The 18173-nt window shown below is 33.4% G+C and overlaps 2 long non-coding RNA genes across 2 annotated transcripts in view; one reads left to right on the top strand and one right to left on the bottom strand.

The window, feature by feature from the left end:
- LOC134277074 (uncharacterized) overlaps window positions 1–17965 on the bottom strand; it is a 34848-nt gene extending 16883 nt beyond the window's left edge. Inside the window, exons 1-2 of the long non-coding RNA XR_009994183.1 lie at window positions 17794–17965; window positions 15354–15502 (exon numbers count right to left, since the gene is read on the bottom strand). This is a non-coding gene — a long non-coding RNA (uncharacterized LOC134277074). The remainder of the gene's footprint in view (window positions 1–15353; window positions 15503–17793) is intronic.
- LOC134277059 (uncharacterized) lies at window positions 4890–14279 on the top strand. Its single transcript, XR_009994181.1, has 4 exons — window positions 4890–4939; window positions 11721–11795; window positions 14008–14070; window positions 14213–14279. It is a non-coding gene; the product is annotated as an uncharacterized LOC134277059 (long non-coding RNA).
- Window positions 17966–18173: the final 208 nt, after the last annotated feature.

The raw sequence follows: 18173 nt of genomic DNA, 5'->3' as shown, positions 1-18173 counted from the left end.
AAAGGATGGGGGTGGTGGTGGCTAACTTTTTTCAAGGCCAACTTCCTTTCACTTCCAATTTTTTTGCTATTTTTCCTTGATTTCACTATAGGCCCAGCCCCCCCCCCCCCATTGCTACGTGCCTGAACATTGTTGTTTTTAATGTTGAAGTATGGACATCTTTGTAATGTTGGGCCGACATTGTTGAACCAATGTTGGCTTGCTATGTAAACTTATGTTGAAACGTTTAAAAAAATATTTATTTAATTTATTTTTTTTATTCTTTGTTTATTTATTCATTTCTAGTTATTTAACCCTTACGTAAATTTTCAAAACTATGGAATATAACTTAGATTTTTCTCTAAAACTGTCGACTAATAGTACAATTACGTCGGGATCGAAGTCGGGCTCGATAAGCAATTAATTTAAACAACACACCGCGCCGAAATTTAAATTTTTGGTGGGTTACACGCAGCCATGTTGATGTTGTACAGAAGGAAAGTTCGGAAGAGAGTGTCGCGAAAAGGAGAATCATAATTAGTTTTGGATGGAATTTCTGTTTTGATAGAAGATGAAGACATTTTACGACCCGGTACTGCGGTAGGTACAATGTACAAAATATTTTAACATTTGTCCTTGAATGAATAATTGCTTTTGCGACTGTTCCTTAGTCAGGACAATACACATAAAACGCCTTGCAGTGAAATCATTTGAGCAAGCCCCATTTCAATTTTGTTATAATAATTTAACACTTCTAAACATCTCTCATAAAGATGGATTTCAACCCGAATTTCCTCGTTTGGGATCGATAAAGGAATTTTAGTGTTCCTCTCTTCAACATTTACAGAGTATGTTGTATTGTTGTACAATGTAATAATATATATTTATTTTTAAATGCATGTTCAAGATAATTTTCAGCACTTATTTTGATTATTTAATAGTTGCATGCAGTGGACTGTGCCAGAGACGATTCCCTAAGCGCCGGCGAGTTGTCAGCTTGTAAAAATGGTGAGAACCAGCTCAATTTTTTTTATTTTAAAGTAACACAAATAACCTAACATTGTTTTTATTAACTTGTATCTTTTAGCATAAAACTATAAAAAATATTGCATCTACTAAAGTAAACAAGAGGTTTATATTCTTAATTTTTAATTTCCTTATCCTAAAAATACATAACAATGGATTCTGACAGGTAATCTAAACAGTGGCGGATATAAGGGGGGCGCCCCCCTAAAATTGTCAAAGTTAGCGTAAATCACAGTTTCGTCTAGAAAATGTAAATATGTCTAATTGGTAGACCTCATTTTTACCCTACAAAATCTCTAGAATCCAGGAGCTTCCGGGGGCTTTGCCCCCTGGGCCCCATTAGGCGGCCCCCAGACCCCTTGCCTAATTTTGCCTAAATAAAAACAAAGCAAGATAGTGAATTTCTATTTTACACTATACTGAACTGTCAGGTTGAAATAACCAATTGTCTTTACAGTCTTGTAGAGCCTTACTTTATTAATTGTCATATATTTTTGTTTAAATATGCGATAGATATTGATTATAATACATCCTAATGGTCATCTTTTCTTTCAGAAATTGTGCCTGCAAAGTTTGAAGTGACTATGGAAATGATCAATATTGAACTTTCTGAACCTTCCTACTTAAAGTGAATCCGTTCGTGACTGACATGACCATTTATTTGGCTACCCTCTAACATAACGCCATATTTTATTTGTTTATTATTGTGAATTTCATGGGATATCAGTGAGGAAGTGATTCAAGCAGAATACTTGACGAGAAATTTCAAATCTAACTTAATTAGGATCTTTGGCATATTCGGTGAAAATAGCATGTGTTGATTTTATGGGATCTTTTTTATTAATGTAGTTGTGTAGTTGAGATTTTGTACTTAATACATGTGTTTGTCACTCTAGTCTATTCATTAACTTTGTACGGTAAATGTACATGGGCAACTGGAAGTTCTTTGTAACTGCAGTTGACCTCTCCCAATGTCATTAAGTCAAATGCCATATTTTTAAAAAAAGAAATAGTTTGTTTTATTACAAAGAATGTCGATCAGTGAGAATACTTTGAAAATATGTGCTTACATTGTACATCTATAAGTGTATATGTAATATTATATATTTGTTTCAAAACACATTGTAAAAGAAACGAATTTTTAATTTTGAAATATAGATTTGATCTATGATAAATTGTAGGGCTGTACCAATATATCGATATATCGATACGTATCGATATTTAAGAAAAATATCGTATCGAAAAGTAACTTCCAATACGTATCGGACAGCCATTTTTTCTTAAAATTCTGTTTAAAAGATGGGAATTTTAATCACCAAAGATTATATTTTACTTTTTTGAATTAAAACCTTCAATAATTATATAATTTCTAAGGAAATAACACAGTTATTATAATTATTACAAAATACAAAGATAATTTTTTTGAACATGTTGATTTTACTGTCATCAAAAGTTTTAATTGAAGTGTTATTTTTAAAGACAATGAGACAAGAACTTTAAAATGGGTAATAAAACACTTAATTGTTATGAAATGTATGCATTTAAATGATTTAGAAGCCTTATCTGATGGACATGTTTCAGAATCCAATATATCGCATATCGCTCAGCCTCACGGCTGTAAAAAATATTGTATCGTATCGTATCGAAATTTTTGGCTCAATACACAGCCCTAATAAATTGTGGTGTTATCATTATTTCAGTTTTCATTGTATATTCCTGGGATTTCTTATATTTCCATGGAATTCCATAGATTTCTTAATATCCTTGTACAAAAATATGTTGGGACAACATTGGGCCAACATCAGAATTGTAAATTTTGTATGACATTGGGCCAACGTAGCGCCAACATGTCGGTGCAACGTTGCGTCGATGAGCAAAATTACAATGGCCCAATATAAATTTTCCGACATTGGGCCAACATAACTGACAACAGTGGCCCAACGTTGGTCCAACGTCAGAATTATCGTTCTATGACATTGGGCCAACGTTGCGCCAACATGTCGGCGCAACGTTGCGCCGATGAGCAAAATTACATTGGCCCAATATAAATTTTCCGACATTGGGCCAACATAAATGACAACAGTGGCCCAACGTTGGACCAACGTCAGAATTATCGTTCTATGACATTGGGCCAACGTCGCGCCAACATGTCGGCGCAACGTTGCGCCGATGAGCAAAATTACATTGGCCCAACATCATTTTCCGACATTGGACCAACGTAACTTACAACGTTGGCCCAACATTGGGCCAACGTAAGCTTGCTATCTGGGGAATGCATCGTCGCAAACCAAGGCCAAAATGTTCGATCCTCTCCCATTCAGAGAGCTGAATGCGCATTGCGAAACGTGACACGATGCTTTTTATATAAATAATTATTTGATGTGTATTATTAAACTACATAATTTTTTATTAATCTGTGTAAAAGGGTTTTGATTAAAAACAGTAAAAAAAATAGACAAGATATAAAAAGAGTGCTCTTTTGAATTTAAATTCCAATTTACAACTTTTAAAAATAAAATGATGCACAAATCATTATGTGAACATCAACACTCTAAAAGATTTTCAAAAAATGTTGCCTCACATTGTGTGTTTAATTTTAGTAAAAATAGTTCGGTGTTTATTTATTTTGTCATATTTTACTTCGAGAATTAGGAGGGGTAACGGAGAGTTATATGCTGATTTGTTTGTACATGTACCCTCCTTTCATAAACCCGTCCATTTTCCTGGTGTCACTGCGATACATGTAGAAAGTACATTGAAATGTAACTTTTAACTTCTTTTGGGGAAGTTGTCTAGGAAAACATAAGATCAACGAAAGTTTTCCTGTTATATACAGTGTAGTTGAGCATGTGAGCAGAGATCTGTAAAACTGTTCCATATATATTCTGGATTTATTTATTTAGTTTTCCATTTATAGAATAACAAAATATTATTATTTCTCTAATCACTAATTTAATATGCTACTAGACGATTTTACTGGTCATAGATTTTAGTCATTATAACTTTCGACAAAGGAATTATTTTCCTAGCCTAGCCCTACATAATATCACGTCACCATTGGCAACGTTATCCTTTCCTGCTTCCGTTGGGGGGGGGGGGCAATTTAATGAAGGGAAAATGGATTAGGATTTGTTGGTAGGGGAATGCATAGGCTATTGGCAAATCTTTTTCTCAATGATAAAATCATTGTCATCTTATTATTATAGTTCACAGTAAATATTTCAATGTTTAAAAACGTGTCGTGGTGGTGGTTATTCCAATGATTAAGAAAAATGATGCACATGATAGAGAAATGCATTAACCCATTCTGGTTTGCTGAAAGAATTGTAATTAAGTGTAATAACAACACTAATTAGTAATTTGCATGATTCTTGTGTTATTTAACTGATTTTATATTGAATTCAGCATGTAAGAAAATAAAGAGATTTGGCCATATAACAAATCTCATCAAGTACACATGCGTGGGTGGATAAGGGATTTGTGATTTGGGGGAGGGGCGTGGATAACTAAGTTCTGGCTGGGGGGGGGGGGGGGCGGGGGTATTTTAAGAGTAAACCCACGCACAAAAATAGTGGTATTACTTAGTTATATACTCTATGATATTTCACATTTGAAAGGAAAATTTAAAAAAAAAAAACCAAATTTGAAAAATAGCATTTTTACATCTGCAAGAAGGTTTTCAGACTTGATTTTTTAGAGACCCGATACTTGGTCATAAATGAAATTACCATTTATTAATTAAACATTAATTATGGCATTATTAATATAAGTCATGATCATACTTTGAAAATACTAGGAGGGTGCGCCCCCAAACTCCCTTTGAATCCACCAGTGACATTTGTACTTTCATGTTCTTTTTATACTTCAGAAGTTGTGTGGTCCAGGCGGGGACTTAAAGGGAGCCTGAACACCCCCGCTCTGCGCCCCTGATGAGGTATTGTACAGAATTCTCTCAAAATTACTAAAAGCTATGGAATATGTTCAGTTTTCTACCATTGGAAAATCACACTCAAAATAATCTTAGTCTCACTTTTAAATTGGTCAAATGAGAAATTTTGTTACTATGCACCAAAATTAGTATTCAGAATTACTCAACCGTAAAATTTGTGACGTCACATAGGGAAAACGCTAAAAAGTCCAAAACACGTGCAATTTGATGACGACGACTTTGTCAACAAATCTTGTTGCATCATTTGATGCACCTGAGGTATCCACATTGTTTTTCAATATTTAGAGACGATATGAATTTCTTGCAATCTTGGTACAGTTTACGGAAGTTCCATAATGTGGGGTCTGGTTTTCGAATTGCCTAGTTAATGAAAAAGGCAACAACGGGTAACTAAGCAGTTTCTTGTAAATTTTTTCCAATAAAACTTGTTACCCGTTGTTAGAGAGGGCCTGGAATGGTTTTCAATTAACCGTGACGATGACGTTAACGCAAAACAGAGCCATGTGATGAGCGGGTTATTCGTCCTGCCATATCTTAAATCGCCACCTCACTACCTCCAAAACCGGCTTTCATACAGTAGACTATCATAATCATTACATTCACACGAAAAATGAAAGGAAACATTTCCGCAATTTGGTTTTTTGAGCCGGTCAACTTACTCTTGTGTTCCTCTCACTGGCGCATGCGCGCGTCGTATGACTAATTTTTGGGAGTTGAACTATTTTCAATCTCCCATGGTCATCACGCATTTAACATGCGCAGTAATTTGTGTTGATTATGTAGAGCCGAAAGCGAGGCTACTGTATCAACCGATTTACTCCGATGATATTCAACAGAAAACATGCATAAACATCCTTCACAAATAGTTCATGTCATTTTCTCCTGAATTGATGTAAGTATACGTAATGATAAAGTAATCTTATTTTGAATATTAGATTTCGTTCAAAGTAAAACTAAATTATAAAGAACCTCAAAAGTTTTTCGTAATGCAACTCATTTTAATGTAGCGTCATATACTGAAAGAGATACGAACGATAACTCTACATACTGACGGCAAGCGGTAAATCTAGTCTTCCCGACGCCCGACGGTACAGGACTTTTAGCAATTTCTTTTTTACCGGTGTACAGAATTTATTCAAACTTTTCATGAACATTTTCTTGGTTTAAATGAATTCATTAATGCATTAAAACTTTAGAAAACATACGTTTTTATTACTAAATCAGCAGTATCACCTGCCAAAAGCGGTAAATCTAGTACTCTGTTATAAATGTTTAAAAAACTAAAAACGGACACCGATGTTTTCGTAAAATCGCGATTAAAAAAAACAAAATGAAGTATATCTTTTTTAATAAAAGGAAAACATCATTTACATACCAGATAATTTGTACGCACACAAACTCTCACATATACCACTGTTTTTATTTTTGGTCATAAAATATTTGTTTTTAACTTGGTATTGCTTTTTTTCTCCACAATATTAAAAAAGATTAAGTTCTGACGTACTCCATGTATAATGTTCGTGTAATTGAAATACATTTATATTCACAGAGAAGTTTTATATAACAAACCTCTTAGCCCTTAAAAGGCTGCTGTGTTAAAATCCACATTTTATCAACATTGATATTATTCCTGCGAAACTGAAATTTTCATAACACATGGGTAAAGGTGCCAAGGAAAAATATACAAATTTGAAGACTATGAGCAGTGAATTATATAAATAATCAACCGTCTCTAATATGAATTTTGTTTGAACATATTTTATTGTTAAGATCTTACAACAAAAGGATTGGACACAAGTACTTAATACTTAGAACGTCCTCTCCTTTATAACAATTAATTACACAAAGTTTTGTTCAAAAATTAATTCACACTGGAACCAAAGGTCAATAAGATTATTTAACATAAGTAATGCATGTACAGAATTTAAAATTGTTGTAGTATGTACAAACGAATCAAATTACTCAAAAACGACCAGATCTCTTGATAAACAATTGCACATTTAAAAATAAACTTTCATTTTCAGAAATACTGATCGTATTATCTCCCCATAACAGAACATGAGTGTCTACAATACTTAAGTTATTCATTCTAAAGATAGCATTAAACAGGTCGTTCCTTGGAGTATTGTATTTCGCACAAGAGAAAAAGAAATGATATGCGTCTTCTGTTTTTCCACAAGTACATAATGGACTGTCAATAATATTACACCTAAATAAGTCTTTATTTAGAACACAATTGTGTCTTAATCTAGTATGAATTACACACCAGTAACGATCACCAAAAGTAAAAAAGGACGGGGTAGGTGTTCTACGAGAGTTTACACAGTTTTTGAAGGAACTTATAGTAGTAGATTGTCTTGTTTCAAGAGACAAAGAGTTCCACTCCCTTATTGCCATTGGAACAAATGATGATTTATATATATTTAATCTACACTTCGGGATGCAATAATTTTGTGACTGTCTTGTTACGTAATTTGATTCTTGTGATCGAATATTTGGAAATATTTCTCTCAGATACTCGGGTACCATGTTATAATATATTTTATACATAGTTGTTCTAACTTTTGACATTCGTCTAACAGCAAGTGGTTCCCAACCAGTTTCGAAATAGAGAGAATCTCGCTATGCTAATGAAGTTAAACCAGTGACTATTCTTGCTGCTGCAAGTTGTAATTTTTCTAGGTTTTCTGAATCTTGACTAGAACACCCACACCAAACTTCAGTTGCGTATTCTAACTGAGGTCTTATAAAAGAAGTATATAACAGAGATAAAGTTTTAGCACTGACCCTGAATTGCAGTTTTTTAAGTAGACCTAATTTTTTATATGCATTGGTCACGATAGAATCAATGTACGCTGACCACGTGAGGTCGTTTGAAAAGAGAATACCTAAGTGATTATGTGATGATACAAAATCTAAGTCACAATCTTGAAATTTGAGCAATGGTAAATTTACATTTTTCTTGGTACTAAAAAATACAGCTTTGGTTTTCGTAGGATTAAATTTCAATAACCACTGTTTAGACCACCGCTCAAGTTGATTTAAATCATTATTTAATCCTAACTGAATATCATGTACATTTTCTGAACATTTCTGTAAGGAATTATCATCAGCATATAATCTGCTTAAGGTCGACAAATTTTCAGCAACATCATTGACATATATCAAGAATAAAAGTGGCCCCAATACAGACCCCTGGGGAACTCCAGCATGTAAAGATTTAAAACTAGACATAGTATTCCTATGCAATACTCTTTGTGACCTTAAATCTAAATAACTTTGAAACCATAGTAATAAATTATCACTAAAACCATATGTTTGTAGCTTAAAGAGAAGACCTTTATGCCACACCCGATCAAATGCCTTAGACAAATCACAAAAAACCATACAGCAGTGTTTACCTTCATCAATGGCTTTAGCTATGTAATCGTATGTCTCAATAAGTTGATAAACCGTTGAATGGCCTGGTAAAAAGCCAGCCTGATATTTATAAAAAAGATTGTTAGAATGAAAATAATTATAAACATATTTGAAAATAACTCGCTCCATAATTTTGCCTACGCAGCTTAATAATGACACAGGTCTATAATTTGATAATAATGATGGGTCACCTTTTTTAAATAAAGGAAGTACATTAGCTACCTTCCACTGTTTAGGAAATATACATTCCCTTAAAGATCTGTTAAACAAAATACACAAAGGAAAAGAGACGCTAAAAATGGTAGCTTTCAACATTTTATGACTGATATTGTCAGGTCCTATGGCCTTGTTCACAGGGAGAATAGAAATTATATCAATAATATCCTGCTCAACTATTTCAATGCTATTAAGAACACTATTACACAATAAAGAAAAGGCAGGTAATTCAGGTTCGATATCATGCGAAGACGAAATCGAAGCAAAATAGCTGTTTAACGCTTCAACCTTGTCAATATCGCTGTAAGTAATATGTATATTTCCATTTTCTGTAGTGTCCTGCAGCGGTGGAATATCGGACCTAACCTTGGTTTTAAAAACATCTTTTAATAATTTCCAATAAATTTTAGAACTTTTGATACTTGCTTCGATAAGATTGGTCTCAATATTGTTGTAATAGTTTGCCATTGCTACTTTTTTCATGTTATTTACTTTGTTACGTAGTTTTTTAAACTTATCCTTATCTGATTCTTTTTTTGTTTTATGGGCTTTATCTCTTGCACGATTTCTCTGTCGAACCGTTTTTCGCAATGCGGAATCGAACCAAGGTTTATCTTTAGGCCTAATAGTAACTGTTTTTTCGGGTATACAATTTTTGACATGGTTTAAAAAACTTGTTGAGAAATTACTCTCCGCCTGATCTATATCCTTAGCGTCATTAATAAGTGTATTCCAATCTGTATTGCGTATGAGTGTGTTTAGTGTCTCAAAATCTGCATTTTTATATAGCCATATTTTCCTTTCATATGATTGTGTTTGTACTGTATGTGATTTAAGATATATATATGTGCCTTTGTGATCGCTAAGAGATTGTTCTACATCTATTGTCCCAGAGTCCAGTACATCGGCATGTAAATTTTCGCTGACAAGAATTGGGTCTATGAGAGATTTCGTGTTTTTCGTGACTCTAGTAGCGTCGTATACTGTGTTTTGAAAGGAGTATTTTAAAAGAATTTCATTGACTACATGTGTGATTTGAAGATTTAGAAAGTTTACATTTAGGTCACCTATGACTAAAATTCTATCGGATATATCAACAGCTTTTTCAAGAGACCATTCGAATTTTTTCCAAAAAGAATTATCGGAGTTAGGAGGACGGTACACACAACAGAGCAAGATGTTACAGGTAGGATCGCTTATTTCTACCCATACACATTCAAGGTTCACCGGTTCAAGATCAAGGCGTCTATTAGTGCGCAACGAGTCAGATGCATATATAATTACACCGCCCCCATGTGAGTTTCTATCTTTACGAAAAATTGAATTATATCCATCAATAGGAATGTCTTCGTTTAAAATGTTAGCATCAAGATGGGTTTCTGTGAAACATAAAATATCGAAATCTGACACAATACTCAGAAACTTATCAAACTTGTTTCTAATACTTCTTACATTTAAATGAAAAATGTCTAGTGTGGATTGTATACTTTGAGATGGCCCCGGATTTGTCTCAATGTCGCCTGTCGCGCTAATATGAATGTAACAGCAGTGTCCATGTTTTGCAATGGGAAACCCAAAATATGTGTAGGATGAAAATTAAAGTAATAGAAGGTGTACAACGGCAATATGTAATAAAGATTCCATGAAAATTTCGTTCAGTGGTGTAAGAGGAGTTGCAGATAAGAGATAGGTATACCTAAAGCGTAACAAACAGATGGACGGAAATCCCGATTAATAAATACCCTCCCGCTTTTCAAGCAGGGGGTATTGAAAAAGGACAAATTTAGGCAGGCAAGCATTATGGCCCATGCATTTTTTTGCTATTTAATGTCTCTGAATGTCTTTCTCAAGATTGTTGCAACTCAAAAAATCTGAAACAGTTGTCTGTATTTGAAATAATAATATTGTTCACTCACTTAACCTCCCGATCAAATATTTTATTTTACACCATGTTCAACTCCCATGAGTGCTTTCAGTACTTTGATTTGGCGTGGTTACCCATGCCCAATATAGCCAGGGATTGAAAGATAAACACTCTGATGAATTCCATGCAAAGGAGAAATAAGGCTCGTGACAGATGCGCGGGAGAGACATTGAAGATATTGAGAGTTTTCGATTTTCACTTTTGGGGGGTATCGCCATATGAACTTCAATAACTCATTAATTATTAAACAAAATCAAATGGGATTTTGGTTATATCTTTTTGAAAGATGAATTTAAAAGTTAGATATGAATACCGAAAAAAATTAAAGGAAAAATAAATTTAACGAGGCGAGTCTAATTCGAGTGCGCATGGCTTTTGCGCAGCTTTTTAATTTCAGGCAGTCACAAGTGCGACAGTACACCTTTACCAAATATTGTGATTTTAATAAAAATTAACATTATTAGAAACGCCTGCTTGTCTGAAAATGAAATTTACGATAATAATTTGGGAGAAAACGCTGAAATGAGTCTAACGATGTCACTGTTTTTCGATTTTGTTTGCAATGTTTGACGCTGAAGAATGGCATTTGACTCACTTATTTGTTCGTAGACGTCCATAGGTATTATACCAAAAATTAATGTCAGAACAACAGAAAAAACATAGAAGCAAACTAAATATTGCTATTTCTTACCATAAAAAATTATCTGAGCCGATAATTCATCTGCACCAATATGTATTTATACCATAGTTTGGCAATTTTAGAGGTATTGGGTATCGAAAAAATAAACTTTATAATTAAGACCTAGACCAACCTAGATGGTCAACTTTTTTGAAATTTCACAATTTGGTGACTTTTTATAATAATTTTCATCTACTTGACTGAAGAAGAAATCTCTAGGGTAAAAATATAAAAAATATGGAAAAAATGTGATAATTTGGCGCTTTTCCGACTAATTCCCTTAGGGTGCAATAGTAAAAATTAACAACTTTTGAAATGACCCCCAAAGAAATCGGAGTGGTAAGCATTCGATTTTTTAATTTTAAAACAATAGATATAACAGTAATGATTAATTCACGAAAAATTATCAAAATCCCTAGGGTAGAAATAATTAGACTCGGCCTCGTTAATTCACCTCAAAAGTTTAACCTGCGTTTCTTTTCCTTTCAGTATATGTATGTAACAGTAATATTCTCATTATTTTGTAGGTAGTACCCATAAAGAGAAAGAGAGCCTGGCGATACAACCGTGTCTGGACAAAGGATATGAAATGGACACGAGAGGTGAATATCAATATTTACTATATAGCTAATAAATAGTCTCTAATAAAATACTACGAATAAAGTGCCGCGCCACAGCATGATACGCCCGTCAAAAAAATACAATTTTCTTGAACAGTTTAGCGTGCAACAAAATCATGTCAACCTTGATTCTAAGATTTCCATGATTTTTTCCATTCCTTCAAATATTTATCCATTCCCTGTGATGTAGGCATTAATTATAATAAATATTACATCATTCTATGCTGGTTGTGTAAGACCTTATCAAATGCCCATCATATTAAACAATATCAAATTAGTCTTAACACCTTAATCTATACCAAATTAATTTTGAAAAGAAAAGGCTGGCCATCAAATGACATATGCTATAAACTGACCAGCACTTCTTCTGTCTAATCCCCAAAGGATACAGATAAGACTTGATCAGATAGCCTTCCTACATTGAACTCATTAATTAATCTTTAACTGGATGCTTGTCTACTCATTACTACCAAGAGATGAATGGGTCTGCACTATCTACCATAATTTTTTTTTCAAACATATAAAATATTCAAAGATTTTTTTTGGTTGAGATTTAATATCCGACAGGTTTTAATTCATATGGACATGCTGATTCCACCCCACCCTATATTTAAAAATTAGTTTTTAAATTAATAACATTATATAATATCAGATTAGTCTATTATGCAATATCAAATTAGTTTTAATTACTTTTCATCAAATTCATTTTAAAACTTGGGCTAGCCAACAAGAGCTATTTTAATCCAACAGGCTTACCCATCTGCCCAATACCCAAGGGATACAGATAACACCAATCCTCTATCAGTTAGATCCTCACACTCAAAACTCATTAATTTCTCTCTAATTTGACATGCAAATTTCTGTTATCAAAATTCTTGGCCAGTTCTTGATAATTACACTCAAGGGAGAGGTAGGATTTCTCTAACATACATTTATATTTGTTATAGATTGCTGTCAAGTATATGCTTAAAAAATAAGTATTTTTCTTGATTTAGCACTTTTTTCATAAGGACAGTGCAATACTCTTACATTATTTGGGATGCTTAAATGAATAGTAAAGACACATTTTTTTTTAAATTTCACTTAAATTAAAGGTCACAGTGACCTTGAAATAGGTCGCGACACACCTTCTACCTAAGATGCATAAACTGGCCCAGTTTGATGATTGTAAGTCTTATAGTTTTCTAGTTATGGGCCGGAAAGGATTTTTCCATATTTGGCTATAACTTTTTAATAACAGGTCAGAGCGACCTACTTTTTGTGCGCGACACACTTTCTACCCAAGATGCATCAGATGACAAAGTTTGATAATCCTAGTCCTAATAGTATTAAAGTTATGAGCCGGAAACGAAAAAGCTAACAGACAGACGGACAGACGGTCGGACACGAAGCCTATAACATAATACAAATGTACGTCCCGTCTTAAGACGGGCGTATAAAAATCTTGAGAATTTAAGCGTTCAATATCTTGACGTTTTATTGAACGCTGAGTTTGCATACGAGTATGCCCGAAACAATCCCGAATACGAGCATTCAATGTCGAACGTCCCGTTGTAAACAAAAAAAGTCGTCTGGTCAAATTCTCAGAGCTAAATTAAAGAAAGGATGTAGCATCTAGGTAAGATGTGTTTATTTTTTTCACATAAAAATGAAATTATTCATTCAATTTAAAAATTTAGTACGTAATAGACGCATTAAAACCTAAATAAGCAAATCATAACGCTCGGTAGGGTCATTGGAATGATGCGATATATATTGAACACTTACAGGACAGGCGTTAATTTGATTACCGATACTAAAAAATCATTTATTTGAGTTTAAATTATTATAAATTATGAGGAAATGTTTTAGCTATATAATAAAGGAGTTATTGAACTTATATTGGTGAATAATTATATTGGCACTCGTTGGCTTTACAAATGCACTCGCAAGCTCATGCATTTGTTCAGTCAACTTGTGCCAACATTTACCAAAATAAGTTCAATAACCCTATATTATACTGTTGATAGAGATTTTAAACAAAAAGAATTATGAAACTACACTGTCTAATGATCAATGCATGTTCGGAATAACATCGAAAAACAAAAACATCTTGAGAGAGAGAGAGAGAGAGAGAGAGAGAGAGAGAGAGAGAGAGAGAGAGATATTTAATAATCTGACATATGAATTTAAATGAATCGTTGCTGCCTTATAGGGAATTGCCACCAGCGAAGCACAGAGGGTGCCACTCCCCTCCAAAAAGGACCAACCCAAGCAGGTATGGTAAATGATCATTGACAATAATTAGTGTGAAAACTTTACTTTCAATTATGTATATCAAATATTATTTGCGGCAATTGCAACTTTCATTCTCAATAATGGAGTTTTAAAGAAGTACATTTTTTTTTCATATATTTCAGACTGGTGAGGATCCAGACAAGGGCTCGTCAGAGACCTTAAACACAGCATCTGGGAAACCTGACGAGGTGGGGTATAAAGAATTATATTGACTTTATGTAAAAAGGTTTATACATTGATTTATATATAATATGGTGTGTACAGTAAATATGCCGTACTGATCTTTCTGTTTTGTAGGCTGTTCCCAAACGGAAGAAGATAACATGGCGGTACAACAAAGTCTGGCGGAGGGATCAAAAATGGACAAGAGAGGTGAATACCCAACATCAGTTAAATGTATTTGAAAGGGGAGAGGGCAATTCGAAAAAAAAGCTTACTGATTTTAAAATGTATTTTTTTCTCTAACAATATAATTACATATACAAATATATATAAACAATACAACGATTTGTTTAAAGAGACCAGAGATATATTATTATGGAGGTTTAATGCAGAAATTAAACACCTTTTTCTCGTATTTTAGTAGCAGACCCAGCAGCATAGGGTACCACCAACACGCCGGTGACCAGTGACCAACTCACCAAGGCACCACCTGTCCCAGTACCAAAACAGGTAATGAACGATCCTGAGTGCTCCATTCCTATTTCTAAGCCATATTTTTTTCAACCTATACATAGATAATACCAGTCAAATTAAATTATTCAATTCTATAATAAGATGTCTTATTTCACAGTCTGAACCACCAACGTTTTTGAAGACTTATTGGCGTACCAACCGAGTTTGGAGGAGGGATATGGTTTGGACCAGAAAAGTAAGAATAATTGTAGAATTGTCCTCTGATATTTGTAACATTCATATGTTTGTCAGGCTAGCTAAACAGACCTTGAAATGTGGCAGTGTTGTACCCATAATCCTCTTAAACATGCGGTTTTTCGAGATAAAAATACTTTCCCCAAATAAATAAATGATGATAATAATCAAACCATCAAACAAACAACCAAACAACAGCAAACAGCAAAAACAATTCCATAGAAAGAAAGGGAGCCCAAACTGCAGTCGCCGAGTTCTCCTGAGTCAGCAACACTATAAGGTATCACACCGGTAATTGTTTTCACTATATAATTCTATATAGAATAAAAAATCGTTAAAAATCAGGTATTTGTTTACATGAAAAAATATTTAGCAGGAGGTGTTAAACATTACCTGTCACATTAGCTGACACCAAAAAACAGGGTACCCACATGGCATTTTCGGACTTTTTCCATCTGCAAACAGGGCTACCCTCAAATCCACGTGTTTTCACTTTGTTTATAAACACCTCGAGTGCATCACAGGAAGTAGCCTCCTATGCCCTGAAAAAAATAGTTCCTGTCAAAAACCTTTCTTTATTCACAAAGTACATAAAATTTACTAGGCACAGGTACCAAAGTTGTAAAAATGGCTTGGAAGAAAATAGAAAAACGCCTCAAAAGAAAAGAAAATTAATTTTATATATATGGACCTACATTTGACTAAGTTCATTTTGAATGGTCAATTACCGCTGTGATACCTTGAAGGACCTTTGAGGGTGTTCGATTTTTTTTCATTTTTGCACCTTAGATTCATTAAACAATTGTCCCCAACATCCTTAAGTCTGGTGATCTAAATCCCCTTATTTCTGAAGATATGAAGCATTTATCTCCCTTACTCCAGAGCAGTCAAGAATAACACACAGAGCACTCTGGAAGCAGTTTTTGTGCATCTTTTGAAGCAGAATTTCATCCTTAAAAGAATAAGCTTGGCAACCAATTTTTTATCTGTGGAGAGTATATGCTTTGTTCTTCACAACAAACAAAAAAGAGGTTACAAGTCTAAGACCATTATGTAATTATTACATAACAAAGTTGCATTTTCCCCTTCAAAGAATGAACAAAAATACAGAAATTGTTAAATACTGGGTTGATAATGAAAACTGTATCTGGTCAATTTATGTTCCAAATAAAGCCTAGGTATTTGTCTACAAGATGCTGTGCAGAAGTTTATCTAAATGCTGTGTTGTAACTCAGAACAGTCTAAATGATATCAGCATCTAGGGAGGTTCTTGACAGCTCCCACACTCCAATAAACTGGCTTTGATGATAAGAAAATGGAGACAACAATTCAGATGTAATTTATTGTTGTGATTTATGTAACTGGCTTTCTCTTAAGACACAAAGTAGCCATGAAATTTCAATTTAACATGCATAATTATTCTCTTTTCATGGATTTACTCAGGAATTCCAAAGGTGTTTAATGAATTTCCATGATTTATGCAAGATTACATCTGTTTGTTTCACCAAATTTACATAAAAAATAAAAATTCAAATTTTAAAATATAAATATTAAACATTTTAATGGGTTTGAACACATTTACATGTAACAAAATGCATCACAGAGACCAGTTTCAGGACATCCTCCATGAATCTTTGAGGTGGGTTGGTGTACAAAAACTGCTGATAAAATTTATAGGAGGTGACCTGAGAAGAAAGGTGCACCTTATTAGCTGAATTATAGTTATTCTGATATTTTAATTATGTAAATATGCCAAATTTCTTCATCAGTTAAACTTACAATTTATTGATATTTCAGTACAATGATATCCTTAATAGATCATGCTCATATAAGCATCACTGACTGAGACTTAAATCAAAAGTGACAGTCAACACTTACATATAAATGAAAAAAATAACAAAAAACAGTCTCCGACAAACTGAGAAAACATGAATGTCAGCTGCGAAAGCATGAATAAAGTCCTGAGAACCACAAGAGGCATGCCATGGTGCTAAGTGACATTCTGCACTACATGTATGATGCATGATTAGAACTCAGAATAAGTATTATCATGCAGACTCTGACAGTATTTAAGGATATTTTGGTCATAACCTTCCTTCCTGTGAAAAATTCTTAAAGAATTTTACTTATGTAGCTTATGTTTGAAGTTTATTAGGCAGATCTGACTCATTTCATTATTTCTATTCTTCCAATGCAGTAACATATGTATCAATGGAGGTGTGAATAAATTAAAATAAAGCATATATCTGTAGAAATTATCATTCTGTGAGAACATATTTTACTTATTTACATTTTATCGCAGTTGTCGCTTGTGCTGAAAATTCATTCGCAAACCTAGAATTAGTCTATTCTTGAAAAATCAGCTTTAACACCCTTTACTTCAAAGTCTGTAGATACTATAATTGACTGCGGTCAGCTGATGCAAATAATGTTAAGTCATATAAAATGAAAAAACAACATTCTCTGACTTCTTTCTACATTTCAGATGCATAATGCTACCTTTTTACTCATATTTTAAAGAGGTGAGTGTAAAAAATAACCTATTGTTAATTTTTACACAGAAATCTGTGAAAAATAATGTAAATTCTAATTCTAATTTTAAAATTGTGTGTTTCCTAACAAAAAGTTAACAAAATCACATATTCTGTTGAAATATGCCTTTTAAATATGAAAAATGTCTTTAATAACGATTTAAATGATTTTTCATAATCACCTTCAAGGTATCACACCGGTAATTGTTTTCACTATATAATTCTATATAGAATAAAAAATCGTTAAAAATCAGGTATTAGTTTACATGAAAAAATATTTAGCAGGAGTTGTTAAACATTACCTGTCACATTAGCTGACACCAAAAAACAGGGTACCCACACGGCATTTTCGGACTTTTTCCATCTGCAAACAGGGCTACCCTCAAATCCACGTGTTTTCACTTTGTTTATAAACACCTCGAGTGCATCACAGGAAGTAGCCTCCTATGCCCTGAAAAAAATAGTTCCTGTCAAAAACCTTTCTTTAATCACAAAGTACATAAAATTTACTAGGCACAGGTACCAAAGTTGTAAAAATGGCTTGGAAGAAAATAGAAAAACGCCTCAAAAGAAAAGAAAATTAATTTTATATATATGGACCTATATTTGACTAAGTTCATTTTGATTGGTCAATTACCGGTGTGATACCTATAGATCAGAGAAAAAGAGCAGGCAGCAGTGA

The sequence above is a fragment of the Saccostrea cucullata genome, unplaced genomic scaffold (genome assembly GCF_032062105.1).
Source record: "Saccostrea cucullata isolate Sc308-1 unplaced genomic scaffold, CSIRO_AGI_Scuc_v1 ctg1380, whole genome shotgun sequence".
In the NCBI taxonomy this organism is placed as follows: Eukaryota; Metazoa; Mollusca; class Bivalvia; order Ostreida; family Ostreidae; genus Saccostrea; species Saccostrea cuccullata.
Note: the sequence above shows the minus strand (reverse complement) of the source record. Positions and strands in the feature narration are given on the sequence as shown.